Source organism: Anser brachyrhynchus (assembly GCF_964034855.1).
Source record: "Anser brachyrhynchus genome assembly, chromosome: 2".
NCBI classification, from domain to species: domain Eukaryota; kingdom Metazoa; phylum Chordata; class Aves; order Anseriformes; family Anatidae; genus Anser; species Anser brachyrhynchus.
This window is the reverse complement of record NC_137695.1, coordinates 137,469,911-137,487,854: the sequence shown is the minus strand read 5'-3', so window position 1 is coordinate 137,487,854 and position 17,944 is coordinate 137,469,911. Positions and strand designations below refer to the sequence as shown.

The following is a 17,944-nucleotide window of genomic DNA, read 5'->3' as shown; positions in this document are numbered from 1 at the left end:
AATCATAGAACCATTAAGGTTGGAAAAGACCTCCAATTAGTCAAATCATGTTGAAACTTCAATTCACCATAAGGGCTGCATATTTTTCTGCAGCGAGGTCAGTAAACTCGGGGATGTACTAAAAAGTACCGTTCCATTTTTCCCATTTTCTCCTGAAGGAATCTATGGATACAGTTGCATGGACAGTTAGTTGAAAAACAGGCTTAAGGAAAGCAACAACATTTTTCTGGCACAATATTCAGGAAGTTTTGGCTTGGCTATTTAGAAAGGCTGTTAGTTTTTTCACTTTGCTGCACGGAAACTGTGTACGGCTGCTATTTTTCATGGCCCAACACGTTCTTATGCCCTTGCATAAAAGTCTTAAACTGCAGCAACATTGCCACCACTTCTAAAACAGGCAGCATAATGCAGTCCTGACCATAGGAGCTCGTATCTATTACAAAAATCAAACTGCATGTTTTTCCAGGTGCTACCATCTTGGAAACAAGGCACATGGGGACCCAAAAATGTGTTTCAGGACTTAACATGAGGCCTACAATTAGAATTTTTTATTGAATCTCGTTATTGCAAACTGCTTTCAACTGAAGTGTGCATTTGTTTAAACACCTTCAAACCCAAATTTGCTCTGACCATTGAAGTTATATTTTCAGAGTCAGTAGAAGAAAATAGTGCAGTTTAATTGGCAATGTTATTTCTTGTGACTGAAACACTTTATTTAAATCAGTAACATTTTGCAAAGAAGAACGTTTTAAAATACACTGCAAACATTTTAAGTGTGCAGGATAAAGTTTCTTAGTGGAAGCGTGTTGTGCTGTACATGAGCAATGTAACACTTACACCCCAACCCAAGTGCACATGGAAAAGTATGGATGGTGCAATTCAGAGTTCCTGCGTAACTCAGACAAGTTGCCCCAGGTCTGTTTTCCAGCATTATCTAGCACATGTATCTTCAGTTGTCTCCAGATGGATTTAAGTCTGATAGCTGAAGCATCTCGGTAGCTGAAATTTTAAAGGAGTTTGAAGAAATCATGCAGGCTTTTTATAAAACTCTTCTGGCTCCTTTGAAAATGAGCCTTCAGTTCCTAATTTTCCCCTGCAAAATGGGAGCAGTGGCATTTCCTGTTCTCCGAAATTTGCCTACATATTTTGCATGTTAATACAACATTTAACCCACCTTGTCTGTACTCTCCAGGTGTTACTCCAGTTTGCATGGCACAATGCAGACCAGTCTGCACAGGATGGTGCCAAGCTCCCAGCTGTCGTCTCAAGAACCTCATGGTTGCAGAAGAACAGGTTGCAGGAGAACTGGCACTGCAGCTACTCCTGCAATGTCTCTCAGTGTCAGATCAGAGAACTGATGTGTTGCTGTGAGCTGGAGAAAGACTTCTGGCATGTCCAAGGATGTCGGTGAGACACAGTCCAGCCCCAATATTCATGTGGGGACTCCTTTTCCGTTAGATCATGACAGTTTAAGCATTAAGTGCAGAAAGAGAATTAGGTGTTAGGAAATTCTGAATGCTGTCTAGTTCTGGGTTTGACCAGAGCATACAATGCATACATGCGCGCACATGTTGAATTAGTAATTTTATGTATTACAACACTTCTCAGATTAACACCAGGAAATTTCAAAAAATATCAAAACTGGGACTCGTTAAAATGAAGTCAAAATACCTTGTCTTGGATCTTCATAGATTTTCTTGGGAGTTTTATCTAAATCACTCATATTTATCAATTGTCAATTTTTGTACATGTTTTGCAGTCATTATTAGATGAAGAATGGGTTAGAATTGCACAATGATATTAATTTTAGAGATAAAACTTAGTAGCACAATGTGCATCTGATCTGAAATCACAGAATCACATAATGCTTTGTGTTATCATAGAATATCATAGAATATCATAGAATGACTTGGGTTGGAAGGGACCTTAAAGATCATCTAATTCCAACCACCCTGCCATGAGCAGGGACACCTTCCACTAGACCAGGTTGCTCAAAGCCCCATCCAACCTGGCTAATCTGTAGCTTTAGGCTGGAATATGTTGAAATTTGCTAACTCAAGACCTGAGTTCAAATAATATACAACTCTTCACGTAGTCATAGTTATATATACCAAATCTACTGTATCAGCAGTGTATGTTATAAATGTAATATTGACATATTAGGGAGTACAGCAAACAGTAGAATGTCTTTGAGAAAGGCTGAGTATAAAGGAAAGAAGAGATCACCTTTGCCCCGATGGGACGACTCATAACAAATGGCAGATGTGGGGAATGTGGGTTAGTGACAGACAAGAGCCAACAGCCAATGCTGCTTTCTTTCAGCACATCCTCAATATGTCCCTCAAGCCTCCCTCACACTGCCTCCTGGCAGGGTACAATGTAGATATTTGTGGTGTCTCCTTTCTCTTAGGGAGGACAGGTTAGAAACAAAAACAATGTTCCTCTGGGATGCCTCCAAGGGTGTAACGTCTTTCACAGTTTACCAAATTATAAGACTGATGGCCTCTCCTTAAGCGTCATTCCAGGAGACCTCACCACCAGGACTTTTCTCTTTTTCGTCCACTTGTCACTGATCTTCTATGGGTTTCATTGTGATCTTCTCTGCTAGACCCTCCTAAGCAATGTCAAAGGGTTCCATTCCTCCCTGTGTTCAACATGGGGTCAGGGCCAGCCCAAACATCATGGCTAATCCCATGGTATTAGGAGATCCTAGGTAGCACTTATGCAACATTTGCTACTTGCAACCCAGACGCATGGACTAGAGCACAACGTCTGTGATGATTTTGGCAGGAAGAATAAAAATACACAAACCTTTTCTATAATGGTGTTGGCATATCTGTATTTGTTACCTTTGTCCTGCTACAGTAAGGAATTTCCCTCTTTTATTCACTGTTCTTAGCAAATATTGACCAGAGTGATCAATGAGTAGAAATCTCATTCCAGTGTAAATCAGGCATGAACTGGTTCAATGTTTTAAGAAGTCCCCCTGCCTACTCCAGTCCCTCATCCTGAATACTTATGTTCATTGCTTTCACCGTGAAGAAACAGCATGCAGGAGGTCAGGGTAGGTATGAGAGGAGAGAGAAAATTCCTTGGCAGCCAAGGTGCAAAAATGAGTAACTCCATAGTAAGTCCTGCAGGTCTTTAAAGTGGCTTCACATATCCTTTTCTGCCTCTTCCCCCCTCCACCATGTGTAGCGATTGCTTACCAAAATTTAGTTCTCAGAATCCTTCCAGTTTCTCTCTCTATCCTTGACCATGTTGGTGGCTCTCCGGTAGGTTCCACTGACATAGTCCTAAATGCAGTAGGGACTTCACTCTCAAGACAAGGATCCCAGAGCTGCCCTGAGCATCTAATGCCACAGGAAAGCCTCTTGCAGCACCTCCAGAGGGAAAACTATCTCCCTGAGAAATGACAAGATGGCTCTGCACACACGACCCACAAGCACAATTGCGTCTTTGCCCCGAGTAGTTATTGCTAGGTCACATCTGATTTGTTACCTATTATCTTTCCTAAATCTTTATAAACTCAATGGCATCCAAGTATTTCCCTCCTGCTGATTATGCAGTTAGGATGATTTTCCCTGAGATATACTAGTTTGTGTGTTAGTTTTTTTTCTCAGTTGAATCTAATTGTGCTGTTTCCTGCCTGTATTTCCAACCCTGAAAGTCCCTTTGGAGAAAGGATTTCTCTGTCCTCACCGGTGTACACGTGAGGAAGACTAAGCAATCGCCCAGGGCAGAAAAACAGGAAGGAGAAAAGTAATAAAGGTTCTCAGTTCTCAGGTCCCATTGATTTCATATGCACTGAGAGGTCTGCAGTGGGAAATCAGCACCATGCAGGCATGTGAAACACAACTGATCCCTGAGACGGAGAGGGAGACAGGAGAGCTGGTAACATGTTACCAACCTCCAGTAATTTAAGAATCGTTTTGTTAACTACTTCAACATGTTGGGCTTTTATATATAAAAAAAAATTAATTTCCTTTTATAGTGTAAATAAAGTCATTAAATAAAATCAGGATCAGTTATAATCCCTGCAGATTTCTCTCCGACTCAGTATATGGCTGTTTACCATTAGCATTTGTTTCCAATCTTTTATTCAGTTTTCACTCCACATAATAAAGTTCATGTCCAAGTAAGACACTCCAAATGTTAATAACAAAGAATTTACCAAGTGCTCCAATCAAGTGAGTATTAGAGTGAAACCATCCAGACACTGAAGTGACCTGCTTTAACATTTCTTTCACACACACATACATGCACAATTCTTTTTACACAATTCACGTCACTTTGTTGCTCTGGCATTACATTTTTGGCAAGCCAGTGACATATTATTAAAAAAAAATACTCTGACATTTTATCCAATAAGAATGAGTTAAAGAATATTGTTGCTTTTGGTCATGATCAGTGCATCTTATAATTTGCAAGATAATTGTCAATAAAAAGTACATAATTCCTGTAATTTATCAAATTTTGAAAATTTTAATTGGCTGTACCCAAGACAGTGAAAAAGAATTATACAATTGTTCTTCCACAAGAGGTGTTTACAGCTTGTAGTAATTATTCCCTTCCAAGATTCCCAGAACACTTCAGAAGATCATTGAAACCAAGATCATGAAACCAAGTTACTGCATGGTGTTAAGAAATTCAGGAAGCCTTACAGCTATTTAGGGTTCTTTAGGCTACAACTTTGCAAAACATGGTCCAAAATTAGAACATGGTGATAAAGATGTTCTCCCAGACTCCTGAGTCTTTGAGGAGAGCCTGGGTTATTTTCCAGCTGTGCACCAATATACATATGAATTTTCCAGATTAGATCAGCTTCACTTTGAAAAATGAGTAGAGCTCAAGAGCTCTGAATAAGTTTTGTTCTGTGATTTTTGCCGTATTCCGAAGTTTACCGGGTAGAAATGCCCACACATCAAAACCAAGAAAATGTTCCCATGAACTCCTGTGAAGACTGAATTTTTGGCAGCTCTGCTGAAACCTAAAACAAGCGTGAGAGAGCTACAATCGACAAAAATTATTCATCAACATTTTCACTATATATGGATGTGTTTTATTTATATGAATATTTTATATGTGTTATGATCTATGAGCTGTTTGCCTGTTATTCATCATCAAAGAATCTCTGGGCATGCACCAGGATTTTAGTGTCCATTTTCTTGTAGCCTTACTTCAGAAGTGCTTATTTCCTACTGATCTTGCTTTCCTGAAGGCTGTAAGCACTCCCCACCACTGAGCACGAGACCACTGGTCATGAAAAACGCAGAAATAGTGTCGTGCTTGTGGCATGTCTGCTGATCTGAGTAATGTGAATTAAAAAACCCGATACAGTCCTAATGCTACCATGTTAGCTTGAATAAAACCGAATCAGATTATACTAGGCCACCTGAATTCAATTCTGTTATCAATCAGAGGGTGAAATCGTAGATAAAATAGCAGTAGAAGATACTTTGCTTTAGAAAAAAAAATGTTTACAGAGGCTCTATATTCTTTGCAAAACCTGTAAGAAGAGAGAAAGAGATTTAAAGTAACCTAGTAATTATAAATATGTTTGTCCCCATTACACTTATCCACATTTCCATAATTCTGATGAGGTAAGAAAGACTTACAAGAAGCGCCAACGCATGCCAAGGTGGCACGAAGGGGCTAATCGCAAAGGATGGACAAGTCTTTGTTCATCTCATTCGTCTTCACTGTGTCTGTCACCAACCTTCCCTTCAGCTCCTCACCTCTGAGTCTCTTCCCCCTCACCCAAAGAAAGAAAAATGTGCAGATGGGTCTCATAACTCTGTGTGAATGGTGCCTTTGTGAATATTTGGGCTTCGGGAATGAGAGACAAAGTTGATAATGTCCAGCTCCCAAAGTACTCCAGAGGCACCTCTCTGACAGAGTTATTGTTGCCCCAAATGAACCTTCCAAAGATTGTATTAATCAGAGATTTCTATATCCCACCACCACCACCAAGATGGGGGGGAAATGAAGGAATGGCAAAAACTCTTCCAAACGTTTTGCACGTAACTGATGATCCTGTTAGCAAGCTGGAGTACTGTTCTCAGAGTTACCTCTGGAGCATTCCTGGCCTGCAACGTAAACCGAGGTAATCATGTGCAATAACAGTCAGGAGGAAAAAACCAAGTCATTCCCACAAGAGACCATCCATAGCCACAGGAAAATGATACAACACTGTAAGTAAATAACTAACTGGAGGGGGCTGACTGTCTTCTTTTGGCTAACAGGAGGGGATGCACATTTGGATTCAAATTGACAGCCGCTTCTGGGATGGAAGGCCTTTCATTCGTGGCACTGAGTATGATGGATCAGTACCAGCATAAAATTTGCAGATCCAAGGCTACATGCAGTAATAGCTGCTTCTGGGAGGATTTTAGAAATTCAAGAAGAGAAGGAAAAATGTTATCATGTAGGAAGGGAAATTCTGAGAGTGTAAGACATCTGGCTTGTCAGTAGACTATGTCTGGAGAGAGGAAGGAAACTAGCATGTGAGGTGCAAAACATCTCTTAACCATAGAGTTTCAGAGCAATATTCTCCTGGATGTGATGTGCCTCTGTTCCTATGTTTAGGTTTCTTATTTAACCCACAGACTATTTGGCCAGTGCTGTTCCAGTGCTATGTGTAATGCAGAAATATTTGAAATGAAGAGCAATTAGGGTTACCGCAACATTAAGGCTCAAGCATTTAGAAGGCAGGACCCTTTTAAAGTCAGGCTTTGTTAAAACAGCACCTTCTATTTTTCAGTTTTTACGTCTCGGAGCTGGCTGCTCACACTGCTGGCACATGGCGGGGTAATCACAGCAACAGGGAGTGGTATTGCCATATGGGCCAAGTGGAGCTAGGCTGATTTTCCCCACCTGAGAATGTGATCCATAATCTTTCACAGGTGGATTTGGCCAAAACTAGGACGTAGCAAGGTGAGCACAAATAAAAAGTGATGGTAGAAAAGTTACTGTGGCCTCTTCTGCACACAGTGAAAAATCCCTATCAAACCTTTGCAGTTCCTTTCACCTCTTTTATTTTTATTTTTATTTTTATTTTTATTTTTATTTTTATTTTTATTTTTATTTTTATTTTTATTTTTATTTTTATTTTTATTTTTATTATTTTTATTTTTATTTTTATTTTTCCCTCTGCATGTATTTGATGACCGGGTACATTGCTCATTCTTCCTCGCATGGTATCAATGCACCATTTTTGCAGATGTTCAGGCTCCTGACAGCTCAGGGTCCCTGCTGCAGTGGGGACCTCTCTTCCCCTTATTCTGCTGAAGGAAAACCATTCCCTACAACTATTTTCCTCACATATGAAGACCAGACCTGGGGCACCGCTACCCCCAGGCTATCATGTTTAACTAGTTGCAAGTGGGGGAATTTTCCAGTGGTCCAGCCAAGCAAATGCTTATGAGGATGCAGAGCATACACAGGGCCTGTACATGTGCACAGAGGGGATGATCTAAAAGTTTCCTGTTACTGCAGTACAGCTACTAAATGTAAATTGACAGAATGCAAAGAATATTATCATGGAAACATCGGCAAGCAGAGTAGCCTGTGGGAAAACATCACAGGAAAAGGAAAAAAGAGTTCCCCTCCACATTTGGAAATTTGGATGAAGTGCTAAGCTGCAGGGGTTGGATCTTGAACTAAATGTCAGTGCTTTGGGGTCAGTGACCTTACCTCTACAGTACTTTATTGGTAGTGTGATAGATAATTTATAGCTTTAAAAAATGCTGGAAGGACATACTCTTTCATGGAACATATGGTTTGGATTTGTACTATGTCCATTACTCTTGTTTCTGACAGTCTGTAATAAGTCTATATAAATTTGTTACTAAATTACTATTCTCTAATAGATATACAGTATTTCCATTATTCGACAATATTATTGTCACAGGGATACATACGTCAAGTCCAAAAGCTCTTATGAAATGTGTGACTATGTGCCAGGATTTCACTTTGACATGCAAGCTTTAATTTTAAATATAGTCATATAAGCAATAAAGGTTCAACAATTCTGCTTGAATTCCTTCTAATAATAGCCTTTTTTATTTCCTTCTTTTAAATAAAATTGACACTGACAGCATATTGGCAGGGTTAAAACAATCCTGTTATTACAAGCCTTTAATCACAATAAAAAGGAAATAATGTATTTTTTTGAAAATATTCCTTTGAAGCATTACTGTCTGATTACCTCATAATTTCTTTATCTCTCAGCTAGTCCTTGCCAAGCCTGTGTTTCATTCCTCTATCCGTGAAGAATGACATTTTTTCCCCAAATAGAAGCAGAATTTCTTTCAGTGGCTGATAATTTCCTTCCTATTTCTGATATTCCAGCAAGAATCACCAAGAGTGATTTATCAAGGGAAATAAGTTTTAATTATTTTGATAACTTTCTTCAATATTAAAACAATCTGTAAGTTTCTGCCTGTTGTTCAGCAGAATGTGACTGTTTGTATAAGCAATAACTAGCCATTTCTTTCATGTTGGCAATACTGAGTTCCTGTGGCCAGAGAATTTAGTGCCTGAGTCAGCTCCCAGCTAAGTCAACAGAGTTTTGCCATCAGCTTCCAAGAGAAAAGGTTCAGGTTCCAGGTAAGGAACAGCTGAAAGGTCTGTTGGTCTGTTTTTTGCACTTTTTTTTTTTTTAACTGAAAGCTAATTCTTTCATGAGATTCAGGGAAAATCATGCAAAAGCTTTTGTTTCTTTCATTATTCTGTCCTAGCAGCAAAGGGTCACTGCTGAGATGTTATGTCTAGTAGAGACTGCCAAGGTTTGTCATTAAGCACGATCACTTGGGAATGTTCCAAACACTAACACTTTTATATTCAAGATAATGATATTTTCAGTCAAGTGATATGCACTTTTTGCCAAACCCAAGCAATGCAAATGCAACTTCTCTTTGGTCATATTGGCGGGGCCTGTATTGCGTGGCAGGTGTCCTCCACAGCTTTGGTCCCCTGAGAGGTTGCTCTGGGGCCCTCCTGGAGCATTTTGAGGCTCCCTCTTGACTTTGAGCCTGGGTTTCCTCTGCAAAGCTAGCCAGGATTGCCTGGAAATGGTGCACATCTGAGTCTTGTCCCAGCAGGAGAAACACTCCTGGATCCCACATTGCAGAGGAAGAATTTATCATTGCCTATTCCCATTATTCTGTCTCTCTGTTCATCTTATGACAAACCACAACAACAGAACTAGCAAATGTTCTGTTTGCCATTTTTTGTTCTACACCTTTCAAACATAGTTTGCTATTTTCATTTTTCAAAAATCAAGGCCTATTATGTGTCTGTTCTATTTCCAAGCCAAGTGTTAACTCCAAATTTACCTGTGCAAAAGAGGCATTACAAACATAATCACTCATCCTATTGCCATTGGAGATGGGCAATCTCTCATCAGCACACAAAGAAAACAAGAGTATTCTGTTCCAATGTTTGACAGAACTGTATCTTCTATTAGTAATAAAAATACATCGCACATATAAATTGCATTTTATGCAAAGGTCCCTGTGTGCATTACAAAGGTTGAATTATCATTATCCTTGTTTTACAAATCGCCTGCCAGTGTCACAGTGAAAACCATTATATCATTATTCCTTCAGCTAGATCTTTTTAATCACTAGTGGCCTGGGCTGAGCTCAAAATCCAACTCCCACGCAAGTATCAAACTAGTATTTAACCCTCCTCATTGTCCCCTGGTGACACTTCCATGGAAGTAATGGTGATGAGCTTGAACATGTTGCTGAGTGCTGCATATTTGTGAGAGAAGAGCTCTAAGAGCATTGTACGCTCCAGTCTGCCATCCCCATGAGCCACTCCTGGAGTAAACAGGACTTACCTACCAGTACATTGCCAGTAAGTTGTGAAAGAACTGCAGATATCAAGATAGATTGGCTTCAGGAGAGGAGAGGTGGCTCCAGATCATGTATGATTAGGGATCAGGCAACACTTCCTTTAAGAGATAAAGTGCTGCAGAGATCCTGTAAGTCTTTCCCTTTTGCATGTGCATCAAAACGTCTCATGACCCTTGCATCGCCACAAGAGCAAGCAGTTAGTAAGAAACTCATCCTAGACCAGACTCAAAGAAGGCTCTCTCTTAACCCTGTTCCCGTGAAGGAGAAAAAAACTATTGAATGGTGTTGTTGTGGAAACACTTTACCCAACCATCTGTGGGGCATCCCAGCCCTAGGACTCTGCATGCTTCATATGGACACGAACCTCCTGCAAGATGGATCTGCTTGTGCTGTAAGGCACTCATCTAAGGCAGTGTGAATCCCAAGGTAGGATTTCCTTACCGCCTCACTGTCCTCCAGAAAGTGAGTGCATATTTGCTGGAACATGTTGGAAAGAAAGTACTGCTGTGTCAGAAGTGGTGGCTCGGCCTGCTCCTCCTACCCAAGCCTGCTCTCCCACCCAAGCCTGCTCTCCCTTCCCACCTGCGTGTGGAGGCCATTTTCCACACATGTCCATGAGGACAACCCAGCCCTATGTAACTCCATGCTCCCCACAAAGCCAACGTCAGTGTACTTTGTATTATACCTTCTGTGGAATCTGACTTTATGCAAGAGAGGAACCAAAACCCCTGATACAGACCTCACAGGAGTTCAGAGACAAAAGCAATTATTAGATCGACAAGTCTGACTTCTGCTAGTTCATAAGATAGAGGATGTCACAAATCCTTTTCCATTCTTTGGGAACAAAGACTGAATAAACTAAGTCATTTCAGACTTCAGGTAGCTTAACCATATGCTGCTACAAGCAAAGAACAGGAGAGGATGAGATGCCCAGGATCTGGAAACTCAAGAGATGAGAGATGCCAAAACAGCTCCAGCTTTCATCATTTTGCCTGATGAAAAGCAAGGTAGAAAACCATTGTGAAAAGCTCCTCGTGAAACAGGCCAAGCCTCCTGCTCACTTCAGAGAAGACCTGGCAGTGCTAGGGCCAGCTTCATCAGAGTACACCAAAACCATGTGGATGTTTACAGTATTTGCAGTGGTACTGAGCAAAAGAGAAAGTTGCAGAAAAGACAGAACATTTTCTTTTGAACCTTGCTAAACTCCTGTGCTAAGACCCCCATTCGAGCCATTCAGGCATGCTCAGGTACTTGTTGGAACAGGTTATATGTTTTTTACCTTTTCTTAGTGTTTCTACATATTTCTGGAGAAATATGTTCTCAGTATTAGCTGAGTTTCCAGTTCACTGGGAATATAGAAATAGCCTCATCTCAAATGGGTGGATCTTGCAGTTCTGAGAGAGACACTCCCCTTCTTTCTTCCTTAAAATGCATAGACATTTCTTTTTTCATATGCATTTAAATTACAGCACTAAAAGCATCAATTAGCATTATTATTTATTTTCTTTTTTAGGAAAAATCCATATTTTTCACCAGCATGCCTGGTGCATGCCCCCTGCCCAGGGATACGTGTATAATAGTTTTGTCTCCTATGGAATTTACTTCAGCTCTGATGAGTTTGAGAAATCACGTATATGAACTCTAGTAGAAAAGTCCAATATCTGGTCTTATCAATTTTAATCTCAAGAGGAGTAGCCAATAAGTAAGCACTAGAAATAAATATAATAATAATAACGTATTTTGAGAATTTCAGTGGGATAACATGTTTGAAGAAAGTATGTAAGAGCTGCTATCTTTAGGTGTTAAAAATACTTTGCAATGTCTTTTGTGGGGTGATCGTTTCATGCTACTTGGCTTTTCAATAGTTAGCTTTTTCACAGCTCTATGTGTTTTCCTAGTAAGAGGTTTATCCCCTTATAAATCCCAACTCCAGTCATTTAGAATCTTAGCACTCAACTTACAGAAGCTTGACCCAGCTGTTGACTGCCTTTGCTCAAGAGGAGCCAGGTAACAGCACTTGGGGAAGGATGCAAAGCCCCAGACTGAGCTCCTGTGTCTTTACACAGACCTGCAGTTGCCTTCATTGCACCTACCTGAAAGGAAGGGCAGGTGAGAGGCAAAACTGCTTATAGGAGGGCAGGAGCTGAGGCATAGGATGCATTCATACATCCTTTGGTGGTGAGGGAAAAGGAATCAGAAGGCCTGGATTTGTCCCACCTCTGGCTATATCACCCCTCCTTTCACTCCGGGAGCACAGACAATGACAAACAAATCCTTTTCTCCCTCCTCTTCCCTGCCAGTGTACACCACATCATTTTGCTAAGCACCTGCCTCTGTGACTGCAGCCGTGCTTATTTTGGGGACACCTCCACACAGACCACAGCAGCAGCAACATCACTTTCACCTGTGTCATGGCCAGTCCTCAGAGGCTGCAAGCCATACATAGTGGCCAGTTTGTTTTTCCTAAAGGTTTTCACCCTATTCCTACTTTGAATTCACCTAGTATCAACTTTCAGGCTTTATACTCTGCTATGCCTTCATCTGCAAGGCATTCCACTGCCAGCTTTACTGGCGCTCCCCTGGGAATTGAGTGTTTGCCCCTTTCCAGGGTCCCCAGCAGCTGTTGGACAAGTGATAAAAGGGAAGTAAAATATTGGCCAACAATGTAAGTATATAAAAGAATAACCAAAACACCTTGGAAATCTGGGTAGAATTATTTCATACACATAAAGGATCTTATTTTGATATTTCTGTTTTAGATGTATTTATTTTTTAAGAACACCTGTGATTTCCACATCTGGAGTTTAGCAGGATGAGAGGTTTGGGTCCCTCTCTGTAAAATCAACTGAAGTTGCAAAACAGATCCAGATACCAGTGGCTGTGTGACTCAAGGACTGATAACTAGAGGCATTGGATTTACATTGAAGGCCTTCCTTGAAGCCTGTTTCTGTCCAGAAATGAGCTAATGCCGTTGTTGTATGATGGCTCACAGGCACGCCGTCTCTGGAGTGCAGGGAAAAATAAATGGTGACGTTCGTTCGGTTTTTGAAGAACTGCTCACGGTCACTATCTAACACCTTTTCAATAGCTTCATTGGAGAGAACAAGTATGGAATGAAAATGTTTTTATTCCTCCAGACCAGAGCCGATTATAGCAATAAGTCAGCACAAGGACAATTGCTTTGTGTTGCCTAGGCAAACAAACGTAGAGTAATATTTATTTTGTGTTCGTAGACCAGTTTGCATAATCACTGACTAAAACTGTGGATTATATGTAGGACGTGTTGATAGACCAGATTCAGGCTAACAAGCTATGGCAAAGACAGTAGCTTGATTTATCTACTACCTGAAATCCTTTTCATTAAAAAGTATGAATAACAAAATGTGTCTCTCCATGAACACATGTTCAAGTAAGGTTATTAAGGAAATTTGGATGGACACGATTTCCACGGAAATAAATGAAGGTCTGCCCAAACAGAAAGATTTCTTAGAACCATTTCAGCTCTCTTGAAACTATTGTTAAGAATTAAAAGAAGAAATTGTGATGAGAATGCTGAAAAAGACAGTTTTGATATTTTCTGAATTAATCCTTTCTGACATTTAATTTTAAAACATTTTCCAAATTCAAAATGAAACAAAACTTAGTTCTATAAATCAAAATCTTGCAATTAGACCGCTTTTTTTTTGTCTGTTTGTATGTGGTTTTTTTGTTGTTTGGTTTTTTTTTTTTGATTTTTTCCTTACAAACTGAAGGCAAATTTTAAAATCCTAAAACAGCTCTGGGAGATGACATTTTATTCTGAGCATAAATCTAGCACACATGGTTTAGTGACTGTATTTTAGTTACATTCACTCATTTCTGCTTGTGTGTTGCAAAGAGTTTAGTGCTCAGGTTTTCACAGAAAAATATTTTAGGAAAGAAAATTTCAAAGTCACATATCTCAGTGTTTCTGAAGTAAATAACCCTGATGTGATGAATGACAAATCACAAACAGGGAATCTGATTTAACACTTGAATTCATTTCTGATTTAGAGAGTAAAGCAAACTATTTAAACAAGTTAATGGGAGAAATGAATTCACGAGAAGTCCGAGGTAATGGAATTTCCCTTTGTGTGTTCCTTGAGCATGTTTTTCTTTGTGACTTATTTGCTTGTATCCATTCATGAAATAATATTCCATATCTAAATAATTGAGGCAGTCTTTTCCTGAGTATTTCTCAGGCACTTAGAATATATATAGCCTATAATTATAGCAAAATGCCAAGAATTTAACAAGATTAGAAGATGCAATCAGATAATTACACAGATATTAGGTATCTTTACTTGTGTGCTGCAATATTTTTTTAAATCTTCACACTTCAAACTTAGAAAATGCCTCAAGGGGAGAAACACATTTTTCAATCAATATTTAACAACATACATAGGGACATTTCAGTTGTCTGAAACATCTTGGGAAGTAGTGTGCTCTACGCAAAGACTTAAATGAGGAGAGGGAATGAATGAGATGCCACATTTATTCATCATTTTTCTTCACTCCTGTAAAATCCTAAGCACAAGGTAACAGAAAAGAAATGCATCTCATGATTTTCCTTAAAAACAAATTGCTTTGTTTTCCACTAATAGTAACTTTGTCATAACTTCCCACAGAACGATCCAGACTGCCAAAGGCAGTCATAAGTCAGTACAACTTCTACAAGCTGAGGACCTGTCCTGCCTTGATGCTCCAGCCCCTCTCCAGCCCTGTCTAGATGGGCAGATCACCTACACGGTCAGCAGAGAAAGCAGAATGCTTCCCTGTGAAAAAAATAATAATAAAAATATTTTTTAAAAAATGAACCTGCAGCTTGGATAGTTGCAGTAGAGACCAAATTGATTGTTCTCTCCAATTGTGTGGGAGATCACATCTGTAACTGACATTTTGCCAAAATTCTCCCTTCCTTCAAAGAGATCTGCAGTGCCAGCAAAGAACTTGACAATATCCCATCACCCAAAACCAGGACTCGCTCGGTGTCCTGTGTCTATATTAATTACCTTCAAGCTGCTTTGTTGCTTCAACCAAAGCAGGCTAGTGTGCCAGGACACTGTTTCTGGTGAACCTGATAAGTGCACAGCAGGAGCACTCTTCCAAATGCCTGCAAGAGACCTTGGTTAGATAGTGCCCAGCTACAGTGACAACAGCCACAAAATGTTCCTATATGGCTATTTTTACTCTTCCACCTGGCAGGACTTCCTATGCGGCCCTCAAACCCGCCCTTTTCTTTTTGAGATGTTCTGTTTTCTGTCTCTAAAGGAACCATTTGCATGGGGCATTTCAAAACAAAGTGTGAACCATTCCAAGTTACATTTCAAAAATTTTGCATATTATCTGTGTTTTGAAAAATAGCCAGTGATAGAGCTCAGTTTGCTAGGTAGGTGCCAGGTACCAAGGACTCAATTTGCAGAGAAAGTGCTTTAACATCTTTTCCACAGATTTCAGCCTGAATTAGAGGAGGATGATGCAACTTCTTAAAACATCTTAAATCAGCCAGTAAAAATAGACAGATGCTTAGTAATCAAGTTTGAAAACTTTTAACACCTCTGCTTTGTCCCATCGTATCTGAAAATAAGAATAAGAGTAAGAAAATAAGAATAAGAATTCATCCAGAATACAAGATATTAATTTACTTAACATCTATACGACATTTAAAAGAACAAATAATGGCAAGTTTAAACCATAACAGCCTTTGCAAATGAAGGTTTGGGGGCTTTCCTTTCTTTTTTGTTCTTATTTTGTGCACTTATTTACTGTCATGTACAGTCATTATATAGTGATGCTTACACAGAGAGGAACCAAGCAGAGCATTTTGAAGGGTTCACAAGGTTTGAGAATTTAAAAGAGAATTACTGTCATATTTCAAAAGGTCTTATCCCTCCTTTCAGTTAAATTGATGTTTATAAGGTCACATGTAGAGGTTACATGGTCACAGGTAGGCTCAAATTAAGTCTTGTATGGCTTAAGGAAGAATGATCTGCCAGGACCTTACAATACTTTTGATATAAGCTATATATTTGATATAATTGATATAAGCATTACCTTTTGATGTGAGCTGTGAGTTTCTCTCTGCGCTGACCCACAAAACAAACTTGGATCAAACTAAAATACTGACTGTGATGCTGAGACCAAGGCTGTCCTAGATATCAGTTGGCCATCAACTTGCACTGGCACATCTTCCTCAGCAAGCCAAAGTCCCAGAAGCATGCCTGTAGCCTCTGATAACAAAATTGTGATTTTGCTAAGTTGTGTGTTTTCATCTGCTGACTAGGAAAGTGAGAAGAATGCCCAGCAGGGAGCAAGAAGAGGCTGGGAGCTGCTAGAACAGAATAGAGTGGAGTGGAATGGAATGGAATGGAATGGAATGGAATAGTTCAATTGGAAGGGACCTGCAAAGATCATCAAGTCCAACTGCCTGGCCGCCTTAGGACTTAAAGCGTATTGATGAGGACATTGTCCAAATGCCTCTTGAACACCGACAAGCATTGGACATCCACCACCTCGCTAGGAAGCCTGTTCCAGTGCTCGTCCACCCTCACGGTAAGGAAATTTTTACTAATATCTAAGCTGTTATGTTTTAGGTCATGCAGTTGCATTCCCAGGTGTTTGTCCATTAAGCTCCAATTGTGCTGACCCTTCTGCTGTGCCTGCCTGCATGCACGTGGAGGGGATAGTATGCATCCTGTCTGCATGAGCAGCATCCCCTGCCAAACCATGGTAGATGTCCTTTCTTCTTCTGTGGAAACAAATGCTCCCAGAGGGGCCGTGAGACACACACACACCCCTGAGATACTCTTAAAGAAAAAAAGTGTACACTACAGGGCCTGACTCTGGGAAAGCCACAGGGGAAATCCCAGCAGGGGTTTCTGTCAGTCCCATCAGACGTGTGCAGCCATGGACGTGCCCTGAAAATATCCATACAGACACACAGTGCACTTCTGCTTCTCTTCACGCTCAGAGCAGGCATAGCAGCTTTTGCAGTTTTTCAGCCAATGTTTTTTCCCTTCCAGGTGATGTTTGGCTCAATACAGAGACAAAGGAGAGGGAGGGAAAAGAGAGTGCACTGGGGCTCTCTTTCTGCTATTAAATAAACCAGACTGGTGAGGTTTCTGTGGCTGATGGGCAAGTACCTGTGTGAGCTCCCATGTGGCTGCTCCACGTCCCCTCCTTGGCAGCACAGCCATGCCCAGAGCCTCTCTCAGCAGAGGTCACTGGCATATGTTAATATTGAAGCATGCCCTGGAGATAGATGTCTATGGATGGACAGAACAGGTCAAAAATTATGCTAAGATACGTATAAAAAATTAAACAACCCATGTCTCTGGGAGCCTGTACCCCGGTCCTTAATTATTTATTGTAATAGATGCAGCTGCCCTCTCCTGCTGCCACAATCTGTGCTTAAACTGCCCTCACACCCTGTTGGAAGTAATTTAAAGCCCTGGAGACATCTCCACGGATGCTGTGGCAATGGGGCAAGATGCTCTGGCATGTGGGACCCTCCTTAGGGGCCACAGGAACCCCCTGCAGACACAATCCTTCCCACAGACCCTTTCCCCCTACCATCTCTGTGCACCCTGCAGCTGGTAGGACACTCCAGACCTTGCTGGAGCCCTGTGCCCATCCATGGCTTTCTTCTGTCTGGATCACTCATAGGGCTGCTTTACTTCTTTTGGACTTGGTGTGCCTGCTGCAGGAAAAAAAGTCATGCTGCGAGACTGCATGAAGGAATTTGGACTATTTCTGCCTTGTATTTGGGCACTGAGATTATATTTGCCTGTAATCAGAAACATTACCTTCTCCTCCCCCCAATAAAATGATTCTTCTAATATTTAAGTTCCAAGACCATACACTGTGTTTATAAGCCTCAGGCCCTGAAGTAAAATAAGATTGAGTTTCCCTCAGGTAAGTACTTCCAGACACTTTATCTGCTATATCATTACAACTATACTCTATTTGTTACTGTACTATGTAACACAATACTTGCATTATATTCCACATGAAAAGCTGTTTCTGCAGCATCTTGTCATCATTTCACAAACGCGGCTTTGAAG

General features: G+C 40.4%; 1 long non-coding RNA gene across 2 annotated transcripts in view; it reads right to left on the bottom strand.

The window, feature by feature from the left end:
- Positions 1-851: 851 nt before the first annotated feature.
- LOC308189222 overlaps positions 852-17,944 on the bottom strand; it is a 44,935-nt gene continuing 27,842 nt past the window's right edge. For both annotated transcript variants that reach the window (XR_013946156.1, XR_013946157.1), the window contains one exon: positions 852-15,458. This is a non-coding gene — a long non-coding RNA (uncharacterized lncRNA). The remainder of the gene's footprint in view (positions 15,459-17,944) is intronic.